Here is a 17,373-nt window from a genome sequence, read left to right on the forward strand (position 1 = left end):
TTTTTTCCCCCCTAAAAGGCAATGAAACCATCCTCGAGACTTAATTTAATTGGTCCAGGGAAGTAAAACTTGAACCATTGACATAGCTTCCTGATCACCGAAATATAAAAACCTAGTGTATGATAAGTCTGGTGCTTCTTAGGTTTGATAGACTTCCTGCTGTCATTTGAATTATTTGATAGGACAGGTCTCCAAATAGAGTAAAAGGGCCTGTGTCCAGCTGAAGCACAATGTATCTTTGCTGAATATCCTTTTAATGCTATTAAGTTAACTTCTTTTAGTTAAATGTTGTATGATATATTAGTCTTTTATTTGATTCTAATTCTGAGCCTAACCCACCAGGTTGGCCTGAGTCAGGCTTGGCCCATAGCACAAATAATCATTTAAGAAAATGATAACAATGACATAATCTACCCGAATTTTTGAAATATAGCTAGATAGAGCTTCCTTAGAAGAAAATTTATGTCTTTGAACATTTATATTAATAGAATAGAGAAATAGGGAATCAGTGGAATTGAATAGGAGAAAGTACAGTGTGGCTTGTTTCCTTTGACCTAATGTCAGATATTTATCTCATCAATTTCAAAATGTATCTCTCAATAAATTATATTATTCTTTTTTAAAAATTATTAATTTATTTAATATTTTTAGTTTTCAGCATTGATTTTTCACAAGAGTTTGAATTACAAATTTTAACCCCATTTCTACCCTCCCCCCACTCCAAGATGGTTCTGTTTTATAATATCTTGATTTCTCATCAAGTCAGTAGCTTCCACTTGCTCTAGTCTAATTTTTAAGGTAGTATTTTCTTCAGTGGTCTTTTGAACCTCCTTTTCCATTTGGCTAATTCTGCCTTTCAAGGCATTCTTTTCCTCATTGGCTTTTTGGAGCTCTTTTGCCATTTGAGGTAGTCTATTTTTTAAGGTGTTATTTTCCTCAGTATGTTTTTGGGTCTCCTTTAGCAAGTCATTGACTTGTTTTTCATGGTTCTCTTGCATTACTCTCATATCTCTTCCCAGTTTTTCCTCTACTTCTCTACCTTGCTTTTCCAAATCCTTTTTGAGCTCTTCCATGGCCTGAGACCAGTTCATGTTTTTCTTGGAGGCTTTTGATGTAGGCTCTTTGACTTTGTTGACTTCTTCAGGCTGTATGTTTTGGTCTTCTTTGTCACCAAAGAAAGATTCCAAGGTCTGAGTCTGAATCTAAGTTCATTTTTGCTGCCTGGCAATGTTCCCAGCCAGCTACTTGACCCTTGAGTTTTTTGTTGGGGTATGACTGCTTGTGGAGTTAGAGAGTACTTTGTCCCAAGCCTGAGGGGCTACGCTGTTGTTTTTAGAGCTATTTCTGCATAGCAAGCTCTGCTACATCAGTGCTCTTCTTCCCCCAAGAACCACCAACCCCTGACGCGACTCAGATCTACGCAGGCTCTGCATTCCTGCTCTGATCCGCCACTTAATTCCTCCGACCAGGTGGGCCTGGGGCAGGAAGCAACTGCAGCTGTAGTTCTGTCCTCAGAGCTGCACCACCTCTGCTGCCCCTGGGGTGGTGGCCAAACCTCGAAGTCCTTTCACTCTGTCTCCGCAGTTTTTTCCCACTAACCTCTGTTGTCTTTGGTGTTTGTGGGTTGAGAAGTCTGGTAACTGCCACAGCTCACTGATTCAGGGTGCTAGGGGGCTCCAGGTCTGGTTGGTCCAGGTGTGGCCCATGCTGGGCTCTGCTCCCAGCTCTGTTCTATAGACCTTACCCAGTGACCATCCAGGCTGTCCTGGGCTGGAGCCCTGCTTCCCTCTGCTGTTTTGTGGGTTCTGCAGTTCTAGAATTTTTTCAGAGCCATTTTTATAGGTGTTTAGAAGGTCCTGGGGGAGAGCTTTAGGCAATTCCCTGCTTTCCAGCTGCCATCTTGGCTCCACCCCCTAAATTATATTATTCTTTATATAGTTGAGTGTGCTAGACTGATTAAAAGATGCAGTCCTCTTAATAATCAAGGATACCCACTTTCTTTTATTGATGTTGAATTCATATTACTAAATAATTTTGAAATTACAATCTTATATGCATTCCTTGATATTTTTAATTTCTCACACATATGTGAAAGCACAGCTCAGTAAGTCATGATAATTGTCTATTTTTATAGCCAATAAATTCATAATAACAGCAAATGGTTATGAGATCCAGTATTTTCTACAGAGCCTGTGTCATATCATCTTTTGGATTGAATAAAAAGAAACATTTTGCATAAAGAGAATTTGATCTTTTGAATATATGTGATAAATGATATTGTATAGCTGTCTTCTTGTTTCCCAGAAGTATGAAATTGCTATTAAATTATAGCACCACCCTCCTTCCAAAAAGCACCCTAAGACTTCCATCCCTTTTGCTCTTCAGAATTTATAAAAAAAATAAAATTTGGTGTTATACTTTCAGGGAAAAGGGGAAATTTTTCCTTTTTTACTTTCTTTTTCTTTCCTGTCTTCCCTGAAATCTGAAGTTTTATCCGAGTGTGAAAGAGCACAAATTAGTGCTGGAAGGCAGCTTAAAGGTTTTCTATTCCAGTCAAAATTGAGGCCAGAGAGATTAAGCAATTTGCCCAAGTCCATTTAAGGTACCACCAAGGAAAAAGAGCAAGGATTCAAATCCAAGACCTCTCTGTTCAAGCTTTGGTCAGGAAGTTGCTGAAGTTTATTCTTCTTCTCACTTCAAGTCCCAAACCATAAATTTATTGACTAAATTTTTTATTGAAAAATTTTATTTAAAATATTGAATTTTGTTAAAAATGTTTTATAATTATGCCCTTGAAATTAGGACTAAAATAAAATACAAAACCTAGTACAGATAACTCTTTTTAGATGTTTGTAGAAGGGAGTAATACAGTGTCTAGAACTTGAACCGATAGTTCTTGTATTCGGCTTAGTAGACTGTGTCTGAGGTATTGTGTTTAGGGTACCAGATTAAAAAAAAAACGCCAGAAACATTGTTAAGCTGGAGAATATCTGGAGAAGGGCACCCAAGAGGGTGAAAGTCCGTACGTTCATGCTATATAAGGCTAAGTTGAAGGAACTGGAAGTTCAGATTAGAAAAGAGAAAGTTGGAGAGGTGGTGATAGATACCATTAAGTATCTGAAAGGATGTTATGTGCTAAATGAATTAGATTTCTTCTTATAGATTCCAGAAGGCTGAAGTAGAGGCAATGGGTCAAAATTATAAAGAAGCAAATTAAACTTGATGTCAGGAAAAAGTAACAACTATAGTTATTCCAACATGGGCAGCTAGGTGGTGCAGTGGATAGATTTCAGGATTTGAAGTCAGGAAGACTCATCGTCTTCCTAAGTTCAAGTTTGGCCTCAGAGGCTTAATAGCTGTGTGATCTTGGGCAAGTCACTTAACCCTGTTTGCCTGAGTTTCCTCATCTGTAAAATGAGCTGATGAAGGAAATAGCGAACCATTCCTGTACCTTTGCCGAGAAAACCCCAAATTTGGTTGCGTGAAGTTGGATATGACTCGAAAACAACTGAACAAAATTTCAAAGTGGCATGGGCTACAGCAATGAAGAAGGGGACATTTTGGAACTCAGTTTTCCAAAAAGCGAAAGATAAAAGTTTACAACCAAGAATATCTTACCCTTTAGACTAAGTATGAGACCAGTAGGAGGCACAGTGGATAGAATACTGGACTTGAAGATGGGAAGACCTGAGTCCAAATCTGGGATCCTACATTTATTAGCTATATGATCCTGGGCAAGTCATTCAACCTGTTTGCCTCAGTTTCCTTATTTGTAAAATTTGGATAATAAGAGCACCTATCTCCTAGGGTTCTTTCTGAGTTTTAAATATGATAATTTGTGAAGTGCTTTATGAGAATTATTGTTGTTATTTATAATCTTATAAGAAAAATAGACCTTATTTGGAATAAAAGACTTTGAGGTTTTCTTAATAAAATGTTATAGCTGAGGAAAGACATTGAAATAAAAACAGTCACCAAAAAAAAACCCAACTAGAAATGTAGATATATTTGAGCATTTCAATGGGGCTATATGATGTTAGTCATATATAATATATGATGTCAGTCTTCTTTTCTAGATCCACATCCAGGTCATGCCCTTTAACTGTAGGTGTTTCACAGGATTCTGTCCTGGACCCTCTTATCTTCTCCCTTTATATTACATCACGTCGTAATCTCATCAGCTCCCCTGGACTTAATTATTATCTTGATGCTGAAGATTCTTCTTAATCTGCCTATCCTGCCCTAACCTCTGTACTGATCTCAGTCTTAAATCTCCAGATGCCTTTCAGACATCTGGAACTTGCTGCCCAGTAGATATCTTAAACTTAACATGTCTAAAACAACCATCTTTTCCCTTAAAACCTTCTCCTCCCCCTACCTACCTTCCTTATTACTGCAAAGGGCAGCACTGTCCTCCCAGGCCATCAACCTCACAGCCTAAGTGTCACCCTTGACTCCTCACTCTCTCACTCCCCCATATCCATCCAGTCTGTTTCCAAGGCCTGTTGATTTTGCCTTTGTAACATCTCTCAAAATGCCTTCCCTCTGACTCTGCCACTACATTGGTGCAGGTCTTTGTCACCTCAAACCTGAACTATTGCAGTAGCCTGCCCCAAGTCTCCATTCCATTCCATCTTCTATTCAATCACTAAAGTAATTTTCTTAGAGCGCAGGTCTGACCGTATCACCCCCTTACTCGGTAAACTCCAGTGACTCCCTTTCACTTTAGGATCAAATGCAAAATCCTCTGTTTGGAATTCAAAGCCCTCTACAGCCCAACCGCTCTTACCTTTCCAGTATTCTTACACCCTGTCTCCCACCATGTACTTTCTGATCCTGTGTCACTCCCTGGCGTCTTGTCTGTTGCATGAACAAGACACTTTATCTCTCAGTTTTGAATACTGGCTGCCTCTCATGCCTCGAATTCTCTTCCTCAACTCTGCCTACTTACTTCCTGCCTTCTTTTAATTCCCCACTAAAATTGTATCTTTTACAGAAAGCCTTTCCCAGCCCCTCTTGATTCCAGTGCCTTACCTTTGTTAATTATTTCCTTTTTATTCTGTATGTACCTTGTTTGTATGTATGTATTTGCATGTTGTCTCCTCCATTAGAATGTGGGCTTCTTGAAAGCACAACTGTCTTTGGCCTCTTTTTGTATCCATACCACTTAGCATAGTATCAGGAATATGGTAGGTGCTTAATAAATGTTTATTAATCTATTGGTGTTGAAGTGCTTGCATTCTAATAGGGGAGGAAGAAATAAGACTCCCTTCAGAACCTGAATGTATTCTAGGATCATAGATGGAATTAAATAAGACAAATTGAAGGCCTGAGAATAGTTGTGTTTGGTTTTGTTTGGCTTAAAAGTAGAAAAATGGAAGGGAATATTGAATGTATTAGGGGGAAAGGGAGGACATTCCTGTCTCATGCATTCAAGGTATATAAGAATAATATACAAAAACATAGAGTAAGTTGTTGGGGGGAGCTAGTAGAACACAAGCATCACTTTCATTTGAATGGATAGAGAAGTGTTGAACACACACTCATACACATAGAATTTGATGTAGAAATATATCAAACTTCACAGAGAAATGGATGATTGAAGGCAGGGCTGGGAGAAATGAAGAGGAGCACAACCAAACAACTTCATTTGGAAATGACAAGTATTATGTACACTTCTCTTTCACAAGCTTATCGCCCTTTGTAAAGAGGAACAGGAGGGGTGGAGTGGATGAATAGAGGCCAAAATATAAGAGGATAGGGCGGAGGGAAATACACAATTAACAGGCATGATTGTGAACATGAATGGAATAAATTCACTTGTAAAATTGAAGAGGATAATAGAATGGATTAGAAAGCAGTACTTAATATATTCACAAGAAGTTTGTTTGAATCATAGAGGTTCATATATAGTTAAAGTAAGAGGCTGGAGTAGAATTTATTGTGCTTAGTGTAGACTCAGAAAAAGTAAGAGTGACAATCATGAGATTGAGGCTGGTTGAACTCATCAGCTTAAAAGTTCTGAAGTATATGGGGTAGCAGGAGAAAGGAGGGGGAGGAAGGGAGAGAGAAAAACAGACAGATACCAACATACTGAAACACCATAGATAATGAAAAAAAAATCGATACCTTATATGTGTACCAAATAGTGTAATATGTAAGTAACTAAAAGAAAATTTAATTATAGGAAAAATGTAGAGGAAAATTAAAATAGCTAGGGATTGCAGTGTAACACTTTTGATTTAGACAAATTTGACAAAAATTTATAAGAATGAAGACCTGATTAAAACTTTATAATATTCTTATAAAAACTTAGGAAGTTAGAGATGATAGTTGTCTGGCAGTTACAGAATGAGAACAGAAAGGACTACACGCATTTTTCAGCTTTTGTGGCATTTTAAAAAGTTTTTTTTGTTTTGTCTTTCTAGACATTCACAGATTACTCTTACTCTGTGAAATTTTTTTTTGTAACCAAATAAAACAGACAAAAGAAATAATACAGTGGCCTCATCAGAAAGTGCATGCAGTGTTTGACATCTATAGTATCTCCTGAACCTCTTTATTTAAAAAAATATTTTTTAATTAACAAATTTTTTCCCCTTCTCCCATCCCTTCTATCCTGCATGGGAAAAAGAGAAAAAAGAAAAACAAATTTTATGTAACAAATATGCACAGTCAACAAAACAAATTTCCTCATTGGTTGTATACACTAATCTCTCATTCTGTACTCTGAATCTGTTACCTCTCTTAGGAGATGGATAGTGTGTTTCATCATTGATTCTTTGGCATTTCCGTTGGTTATTGTATTGATAACTTGATAATGTTCTTACGACTTTCAAAGTTGTTTTTTCTCTATATTTTTTTGATTATTGTACAATTTGTTCTCCTGTTTTGCTAATTTTGTTCTTTTTTTTCTTATTTCTCTGATCATTTTTGGGTATGTCTGTCAGTGATGTAATTGACCCATGTATTGGGGGAAAATATCTCATAAATATATATAGAAAAGCAAAAATAATATACATATCTTTTATTGACCACAAGGCATTCCATTAAAGACCTCCTACAAAGTTGACATTGAATTGCTAATGATTTTGTTTTCCTGGAGCCTGCACGGAGCTATGAATTAGGTAGCATTTTTCCCATGCTGAGGGAGGAGGGTTGTGTGGGCCTTTAGAGTGTGACTTTCTCCCCATTGGCCCTACGATAATGACTTCTACTTGATACAGTATCTTTGTATCCTTTTCAGCTACTACTGCCAATAACACAGTTGCTTAAGGTACTGAAAACTTAATGAACAAAACTTGATTTGGTAATCAAAGTATTATACCTTTAAAAAAGGAACATCTAAAATACTGGAAATTCTGAGGCCCTCTTTTTAATAACACAGAAATTCAACAGATCCAAACCTAGGAAAGTTTTATCATTTATGATTTTATATGAGTTAATTTTCTTATTTTTACATTAAATTTCTTACATTTCACATAAAGAGATATTTAAATTATATTGTCTATTACATTAACAAAAACAGTGTGCTTCTCTGGTTCTTAGTGTCCAAAAAATTATAGTGGAAAACAGGAAGGTTTGGATCCAATTAAAGTTGATCAGTTTTTTAATTGGGTCTCCCTCCGGCCCCCAATTTTAGTGTTGTACTTCTACACTGATGTACTAAATCAAAGTAGGAGCTAGTCTTTTTTGGGAAGAAATAACAAAAGAGATAAGCCATCAGCTAATTTGATTCATTAAAAGAAAGTAAACATAATTACCCATATTAAAAATGAAAAAGGTGAATTCATACCCGATGAAGAAGAAATAAAAAAGCAGTCATTAGGACTAGTCAGTCTTCTCAGCTACATTCCAATAAAACTGACAATCTAAACAAAATGGATGAATATTTACAAAAATATAGATTTCCCAGATTAACAGAACAGGAAGTGGAGTCCTAATATAACCGTGTCTTAGAAAAAGCAATTGAATAAGCTATAAATGAACCCACAAGTTAAAAAAAAAGTTTTTAAAAACTATGACAGTGATTTAAAAATGAATTCTACCGAACATTTAAAGGACAAATCACTCCAGTACTACATAAGCACTGAAAAAATAAGTAAAGAAGGGAACCTACTAAATTCCTCCTATGAAACACTTAAAATCCTGTGGTGTGTATATGTATATACATATGTGTGTCTATATATGCATGTTTCTTCTGTTTCTTTTAATTTTGTCCTCTATCAGTTTTCCTATTTCTCTGATCATTTGGGGGTATAAGTTTTGCAGTGGTATAACTGACCACATATTAGAGAATAATTTCTATCCCTACCTTTTTAATTTCAGCTAAATTGTAATAGATTCTGCTCCAGCCCCATATTTTAACTCTCTTTGTATTTTTCTGTTTCAAGTGTGTCTTGTAAACAACATGTTGGATGCTGGTTTCTAATTCCTTTTTTAATTTAAATTTATTTATTTAACATATTTAGTTTTCAGCATTGATTTTCACAAGAGTTTGAATTACAAATTTTCTCCCCATTTCTACCCTCCCCCCCACTCCAAGATGGTGTATATTCTGGTTGCCCTGTTCCCCAGTCAGCCCTCCCATCTGTCACCCCATTCCCCTCCCATCCTCTTTTCCCTTCCTTTCTTATAGGGCAAGATAAATTTCTACTCCCCATTGCCTGTGTATCTTATTTTCTAGTTGCATGCAAAAACTTTTTTTTTTGTTTTTGAACATCTGTTTTTAAAACTTTGAGTTCCAAATTCTCTCCCCTCTTCCCTTCCCACCCACCCTCCCTAAGAAGTCAAGCAATTCAACATAGGCCACATGTGTATCATTATGTATAACCCTTCCACAATGCTCATGTTGTGAAAGACTAACTATATTTTGCTCCTTCCCAACCCATCCCCCTTTATTGAATTTTCTCCCTTGACCCTGTCCCCTTTTGAAAGTGTTTGTTTTTGATTACCTCCACCCCCATCTGCCCTCCCCTCCATCATCCCCCCCCTTTTATTTTTTTTTTTTATCTTCCTCCCTCTTCTTTCCTGTGGGGTAAGATACCCAACTGAGTATGTATGGTATTCCCCCTCAGGCCAAATCTGATGAGAGCAAGATTTAGTCATTCCCCCCTCACCTGCCCTCTCCCCTCCTCCCACAGAACTGCTTCCTCTTGCCACCTTTATGCGAGATAATCCACCCTATTCTATCTCTCCCTATCTCCCTCTCTCAGTATGTTGCTCTCTCATCCCTTAATTTGATTTTATTTCTTTTAGATATCTTCCCTTCATCTTCAACTCACCCTGTGTCCTCTTCCTCTCTCTCTCTCTCTCTCTCTCTTTCTCTCTCTCTCTCTCTCTCTCTATATATATATATATATATATATACACATATATATACACACACATATAGATATATACATACATACACATTCACTTATTATATATACATAAACATATATATATATATGCATATTCCCTTCAGCTACCCTAATACTGAGGTCTCATGAATCATACATGTCATCTTTCCATGTAGGAATGTAAGCAAAACAGTTCAACTTTAGTAAGTCCCTTGCAATTTCTTTTTCTTGTTCTTTTTCTTGATTACCTTTTCATGCTTCTCCTGATTCTTGTGTTTGAAAGTCAAATTTTCTGTTCAGTTCTGGTCTTTTCTCTAAGAAAGCTTTAAAGTCTTCTATTTTATTGAAAATCCATATTTTGCCTTGGAGCGTGATACTCAGTTTTTCTGGGTAGGTGATTCTAGGTTTTAATCCTAGCTCCATTGACCTCCGGAATATCATATTCCAAGCCCTTCGATCTCTTAATGTAGAAGCTGCCAGATCTTGGGTTGTTCTGATTGTGTTTCCACAATACTCAAATTGTTTCTTTCTGGCTGCTTGCAGTATTTTCTCCTTGATCTGGGAGCTCTGGAATTTGGCGACAATATTCCTGGGAGATTTCTTTTGTGGATCTATTTGAGGAGGCGATCGGTGGATTCTTTCAATTTCTATTTTGCCCTGTGGCTCTAGAATATTAGGGCAGTTCTCCTTGATAATTTCTTGAAAGATGATATCTAGGCTCTTTTTTTGATCATGGCTTTCAGGTAGTCCAATACTTTTAAAATTATCTCTCCTGGATCTATTTTCCAGGTCAGTGGTTTTTCCAAGGAGATATTTGACATTGTCTTCCATTTTTTCATTCCTTTGGTTCTGTTTTATAATATCTTGATTTCTCATCAAGTCACTAGCTTCCACTTGCTCCAATCTAATTTTTAAAGTAGTATTTTCTTCAGTGGTCTTTTGGACCTCCTTTTCCATTTGGCTAATTCTGCCTTTCATTGGCTTTTTGGAGCTCTTTTGCCATTTGAGTTAGTCTATTTTTTAAGGTGTTGTTTTCTTCAGTGTATTTTTCAGTATTTTTTTGGGTCTCCTTTGGCAAGTCATTGACTTGTTTTTCATGGTTTTCTCGCATCCTTCTCATTTCTCTTCCCAATTTTTCCTCTACTTCTCTAATTTGCTTTTCCAAATCCATTTTGAGCTCTTCCATGGCCTGGGACCAGTTCATGTTTTTCTTGGAGGTTTCTGTTGTAGGCTCTTTGACTTTGTTAACTTCTTCTGTCTGTGTGTTTTGGTCTTCTTTGTCACCAAAGAAAGATTCCAAAGTCTGAGACTGAATCTGGGTGTGTTTTCGCTGCCTGGCCATATTCCCAACCAACTAACTTGACCCTTGAGTTTTTCAGTGGGGTATGACTGCTTGTAGACTAAAGAGTTCTATGTTCCACGTTTGGGGGGGATGTGCCAGCTCTGCCACACCAGCACTGCTCCTTCCCCAAGAACCCCCAACCCGGACTGGGCTTAAATCTTCAGCAGGCTGTGCACTCCTGCTCTGATCCGCCACTTAATTCCTCCCACCAGGTGGGCCTGGGGCCAGAAGCAACAGCAGCTGTAGCTGCCCCACCTCTGCTGCCCCACTCATGCAGCTTTTCCCACTAACCTTCTCTGCTGTCTTTGATGTTTGTGGGTTGAGAAGTCTGGTAACTGCCGCAGCTCACTGATTCAGGGTAGTAGGGCACATTCCGCCCCGCTCCTGGTCTGGTTGGTCCACGCTGCTCACGCTGGGCTCTGCTGTGCTCTGCTCCCAGCCCCCAGCTCCCAGCTTCCAGCTCTGTGTGGGATAGACCTCACCCAGAGACCATCCAGGCTGTCCTGGGCTGGAGCCCTGCTTCCCTCTGCTGTTTTGTGGGTTCTGCCGTTCTAGAATTGGTTCAGAGCCATTTTTTACAGCTCATGCTAGTCCCTGCTTTCCGGCCGTCATCTTGGCTCCGCCTCCCCCCCTTCTTATTCCTTTTTGCTGTCCTCTTCCATTTTATGAGTGAGTTCATCTCCTTCACATTCATAGTTATGATTATCAACTCTATTTCCCACCATCCTATTGTTTTATACTTATCTTTCTCTTTTTTCCTTGCCCTCTGTTTTGGTTCTAATTCCTTCCTTAGTATATCTTTCCTCTCATTCCCCATTTTTCCTTTGACCCTGTTCTTCCTATTTCCCTGTTCTGTATCTGTGTTTTTATGTGTACTCTTCTATCCTTTAACCAGTTTACATGAAAGTGAGGTTTAAGCGTCATCTGCACTACTCCATTGCCATCTTCTTATATAAAGTCTTCTTTGTGCACCTATTATGAGATAATTTCTCCCATTCTTTCTCTCCTTTCCTCCCCTCTCCTAGTGCGTTCCTGTTCCTCTCTCATGCCTTTCTTTTTTCATTTGAAATCATGCAAACAGTGGAATCACACCCCCGATGATGTTCAAGTTCTGAGTTGCTCCATGTATCATCTTCCTGTATAAGAAAGTAAACAGTTTAACCTTGTTTAGTCCTTGATGATTTCTTACTCATTCCTCTTTATGCCTCTTTTGACTCCTTTGATGATATGTCACATTTTCTACTCAGCTCTGGTGTTTTCATCAAGAATGCTTGGAAGTTCTCTAGTTTGTGAAAGACCTGTTCCCCCCGCCCTCCGTTGGATTATACTCATTTTGGGGGGATAGCTTATTCTTGGTTGTAAGTCTAGAGCTTTTGCTCTTTGTAGTAGCATATTCTAAGCTCTCTACTACCTGTTAATGGTGGAATTTGTTTAATCTTGATTATGCCTTCTCAATATTTGAATTCTTTATTTCTGGCTACTAGCAATATTTTTTCTTTACCTGGGAGCTGGATTTTGGTTGTATCGTTTCTTTGAATTTTCTTTTTTTTTTCTTAAGGAATTGGTCAGTAGATGCTTTCATTTTTTACTTTACCTCTGGTTCTAAGATATCTGGATGGTTTTCCTTTATAATTTTGTGAAATATGATGTCTATTTACCCCCTCCCTTTTGCTTTTGGCTTTCAGGTATTGCAGTGATTCTTAAATTATCTGTCATGGGTTTATCTTATAGGTCATTTGTTTTTTCTATGAGAGATTTCTGCAATTTCTTATTTTTTCTAGTCTTTTGACATTATTTTGTTATTTCTTGATATCTCATGGCGTTGTTAGCTTTCACTTGTCTGATTCTAATTTTTAAAGAGTTGTTTTTTCAGTCATTGATTCACATAATTCTTCTGTATCTTTTTCCAAAGTAATTCTTTCTTCCTTAGCTCCTTTCTGTTTTCCTGTTCTTTCCATCTATTGCTCATTTGGTTTTTAAAATCATTGCTAGCTCATATTTAAACTTATTTTGTCTTTTCCAGGAATTCTTGTTGGACTTCTGTTCAGATTGCATTTTTCTTTGAGGCTTTGCTTGTAGATTTTTCAAGTCATTCTCTTCTGTTTTTATGTCTTATGTTTCCTTGTCACCATGGTAACTTTTCATGGTCAGATTCTTTTTTGGTTTGCTCATTTTTCCAGTCTACTTCTTGACTTTGAATGTTATGTTAGTGTTGAGTCTTCACATACTTCTGTGTGTGTGTGTGTGTGTGTGTGTGTGTGTATGTGATTTCTGACTTGAGCTTCTGTCCTCTTGCATCCTTCTGCTGCTTTCAAAGCTTTGACTAGGATCCTGTATGTTTTTAGTGCCCTCAAGATGGTGTGATCTAGGGGGTGAGTGGGATATCTTTTCACTACCCTTCTGGTATGTGTTCTGCAAATTCCTGACTGAGGTTTGGGTATGTTGGCTTATTTCTGGTTGGGAATTTCACTTGACTGCTTTTGGAATTGCCGACTGTTTGTTTACCCCCTGGTAGTCTCAATAGGTTCCCTATAACTGAACTACCAAGGTTTTTCAGTTTGGGATGTGCTTTATTCCAGGGATTAGAGCTGCCTAATTACCTTTTCCCTCCTAGAACCATGCTTAGTACATAGCTCGAGCCTAAGCTTAAGACCACTTCTTTCCGACGTGGACCTGGTTAAGGGGTGGTATATTTTCCAGGTCTCACCCTTTTCTGCATCTTGTTCAACCATCCTCTGAGATCTTTTTATGCCTGGGGTTTGCTCTTTTGATACCATTTCTAGGCTTTAGCCTCGTTACTGAGTGCTGGAATGCTCCCCACCATCTCTTACTCTCTTGACCAGATTCCCTCCCCAGTGTATACAGACCTCTCTGTTTCTGTCCCTCAGTGACACTGGCCTGGAAAAATGACTCTCTTATTCTTTTTGGCTTTTCTGATCAGAGTTCAATCTGGTTCATTCTCTAGATCTTTGTTGAGGAGGTGTGGGGGACTATGTAGCTGGGCTGGGGAACCTGCAGCCTCAAGGCCTCAAATGCAGCTCTTTGACTGAATCCAAATTTCACAGAACAAAGACCCATAATGAAAGGATTTGTTCTGTAAAGCTTGGTTTCAGTCAAAAGTCCACACCCAAGGACCTAGAAGGCCACATATGGCCTCAAGGCTGCAGGTTCCCCACCCCTGATCTAGACACAGATCTTTTTGCTTTGTAAGATGCAGGTGAGCGAAGAGGGGGAGTGGAACAGGGGAGCTCTGGTTTAATTTGATGAGTTTCCTCTATCAGCATCTGAAAGGCATCTCCAATGGAGTTAGCATAAACTCTGAAACCTTCAGAATATTAAATATTTAAGTACAGTATAATTTTCTGTTTTCTTTTTCTAAAATAGAAACTAGTCACAACTAATTTCTTATTTTTAACTGGGAATGCTTTGAAAAAGGTTAGTTCTTTCTCATAACATGGTACTACTTATTCTTTGGCCTGATAGATGTTCTCTAGCTAAAAATGGAACAAATGAATACACTTAGATTCTAATTCTCATTAAGTTTTAAAGATTTATGGGACACATGAGATTTTAATATGAAAAGTTAGGCTTCTAACCATAGTGTGCTCCTAAAAATTTTATAACTACAAAGCATTGACTTTAATTAAAAACCAAAAAAATTAATTTTAGACTATTAGTCAAAATAGGAAATGTAAAAATCAATTTATCTACCTTTGAATTTTACTTAAATGATGATTGTATTGCAACTTCTTATGGGTCATTGTTCTTTAAAACATTTTTTAAAGGACGCTAAGTAAAATAATGATATAAAATGGAAATATCTTAATCATAGATGAAAACGTCAGTAGATTTCAGCTTATATCTTTTATTTGCATGAATATCCTTTGTGCCCGCTGGACCCTATATTCCCCATGGGGTTATCTAGGTGGTTCAGTAGATAGAATGTAGGACTTGGAGTCAGGAAGACCTGAGTTTAAATCTTCTAATTCTGCCTTATACACTTACTTAACTATGTGACCCTGATTAAATCACTTAGCCGCTCACAATTTCAGTTTCTTATCTGAAAACATGGATAAAAATAGTAATTACCTCAGGAAGTTGTGGGGATCAAATGAATTACCAGGTAATGTGCTTCGCAAGCCTTAAACTGCTATGTAAGTGTTCTTTACTACTATTATTACTGTTTCTACTAGTATTGTCATTATTATTGTTCTCCCCCAATATCATGTTTGGAAGATAGCTTGTGTTAACTACAAAATCTACTACAATTCATCTCCTTTATTCTCCAAAAGATAGATGTTGCCAAACAGGTGTAGTCAAGAATGCTCTGACAGTACTAAGGTTTTTTGGAGAACTGAATTAAGGTTTGAAATGTGTACAATTATGTATAAATATAACCTTGTATGAAAATGATGTTGTAAGTTCAGTTCTCAATATATACATGAAGTAAATTTTCCTTAGTTAGTCTGCTGAAGATTTTTTTTCTTTCTGTCACAAGGTTGTCATACATGGGAAAAGAAAGTAGTGTTTTAGCTGTTTTCTCCTAGCCCGCTTTCACAAGTTTGACACAACTAGACACACATATATGGAATTAAATTAGCTGTCTTCCATTCTCCTGTTGTCTCACTCTAAGACTGGTCTAGTCCATTTACTTTTTAAAAAAAAATCTGTTGGAAGCCTTCCATATGGTTAGAATTTTGTTAGGTTCTATAATCAATAAATTATTATATAAGGAATGGTTTATCTTCTTCAAGGAGTTTACAGATTAGTAAGGGAAATAATTGTATATAAGTAATGACAGTACAACCTAGTGCATAATAAATGCCGTATAAGCAATCTAAAATGCTGTGAGTGGAGAGAAATTACTTCTAGCTGGGAAATGATAAGGGAGAATTTCATAGTTCCAATGAGGAAGAATTAGGGTTGAAATTGAGACGTCTCTGATTTATAGTAGTTCTTGTCAAGAAGACCTTAAAGATACCAGGGTGGTTTAGAAAAAGGAATAGAATTAACATCACTCCCCTTCATGCACTTAAATGCATGCTCTCTGGAGAGCAGTTGACAATATTCACTAGAATCTTGATTGGGTGATGAATATGAATTAAATGAACTAGGGTGCAAGAACTATTATAACTCCCCTATTCCAACTCCTCATTGGGGAATGGGAGTCTTAAGTTCTAGAAAGGATGGCTAGGGAATCTTTAGGAGGAAACCAGGTCTTAAGTAGAAAAAAATGGAGGGACCAAGAAAGGAAAACAGTTTAAAACTGAAGATTGTTGTTGTTTTTAATTTATGGAACAGGCATTCTAGAGAGCACAGTGGAAGGGCTGGGTAGGGTAGCTTTAGTGTAAAATGTTAGTTGGGTTGGGTTGAAGGAGATGAGCATGAGGGAATAGTCAATGGGTTGTAGAAAATGGGGCTTAAACAATGGCACCTGGGGGCTCAGAATTAACAGAATTAGAAGCAATCAACAGTGAGGACATGAGCCGAAATGGGGAGATATAAGATGATAACTAGCAGGAAAGCTGTGGTCTAGTGAAGGTTTTGTACTTTTTTTCTAAGGATGGGGAAAACTTGGGAGGTTTGTATGGAAAGCAGTCATGAGATTAATGTCGTGAAAGATTAAAGATTAGAGAAAAAGAGAGGGGACGTAGGGAGGGCAGGGAAAATGGGAAAATTGGTATCAAGGGTATATATAAAGGGGTTGGCTTAGACATAGAGGCAGGTTTCCTTTTCATCAGAGACAGTAGTAATGGAGGAGATATTGAAGGATGATGTTAGGAAGTTGTGAGATGAGGAGAGATGAAGAGGAGGGAAATTGAAGCAAATGGCCTCAATTTTCTCAATGGGGAGACAATGGAGTGGCTTCATTCTGCCAAATGTTGTATAGGAGGGAGACCAGCTATGGAGATAGAAGACCTGGGTTCAATTCCTCACTCAGTTACTGCTATGTAGATTGTGTAGAAGTCACTTTATTATCTACATCTCAGTTTCCTCCCCTGTAAAATATATTTAGACTATGATACTATGAACCCTCTATCACACTCCCCAGGAGTCTAAGATAAAAGGTTTTCTCAGAATAGATTGCCCAAAAATATCTCCTCACCCATTTTTACTGATTATAGATTGTTAGTTACATTAATATATATTCTTTCAACATGTAAATACCATCTGGGAAGACTAAGCTTTTTCTTTTCTACCTTGGTGTAAATTATTCTAATCAGGTACTATAACTGTGAGGGCTACTGCATTCAGATAGCAGTAGGCTTGGGTCAGTTGTGAAGAGTGAGGCTAATGCTATGAGGTAGAGATTTTGATACTAGATTTTTGGGAATCAAAAGAAAGGAGGTAGGGGGATTCTAAAGATAAGCATTTGCCTACTTTACATTTTGAGGAGGGATCTGGCAGTGACCCTCCTTATAACTGGTACTGTAATTTTTACATATTTCCTTGATGGAAAGCTTCTAGAATAGATTCCCCTTTGATTACTTAAACTCTGTGTGTATATGTGTGTGTGCACGTGTGTGTATTCAATATTTTTAATAAACATGTTGGTATAAATACATACACATGTTTGTATATAAATACATATATGTGTACTTAAAAATTTTGACTTTGCTGGAATGTTATATTGAATTCCTTTGCTCTATGAAATTGCAGTGATAAGCCCAGATTATAAAGCTTTTAGGA

General features: G+C 37.5%; 1 protein-coding gene across 3 annotated transcripts in view; it reads left to right on the forward strand.

Moving 5' to 3' along the window:
* USP6NL (USP6 N-terminal like) overlaps positions 1–17,373 on the forward strand; it is a 221,286-nt gene that overhangs the window by 25,478 nt on the left and 178,435 nt on the right. The gene's annotated exons all lie outside the window — the stretch shown is intronic.

This window comes from Trichosurus vulpecula, chromosome 5 (assembly GCF_011100635.1).
Source record: "Trichosurus vulpecula isolate mTriVul1 chromosome 5, mTriVul1.pri, whole genome shotgun sequence".
Classification (NCBI taxonomy): Eukaryota; Metazoa; Chordata; class Mammalia; order Diprotodontia; family Phalangeridae; genus Trichosurus; species Trichosurus vulpecula.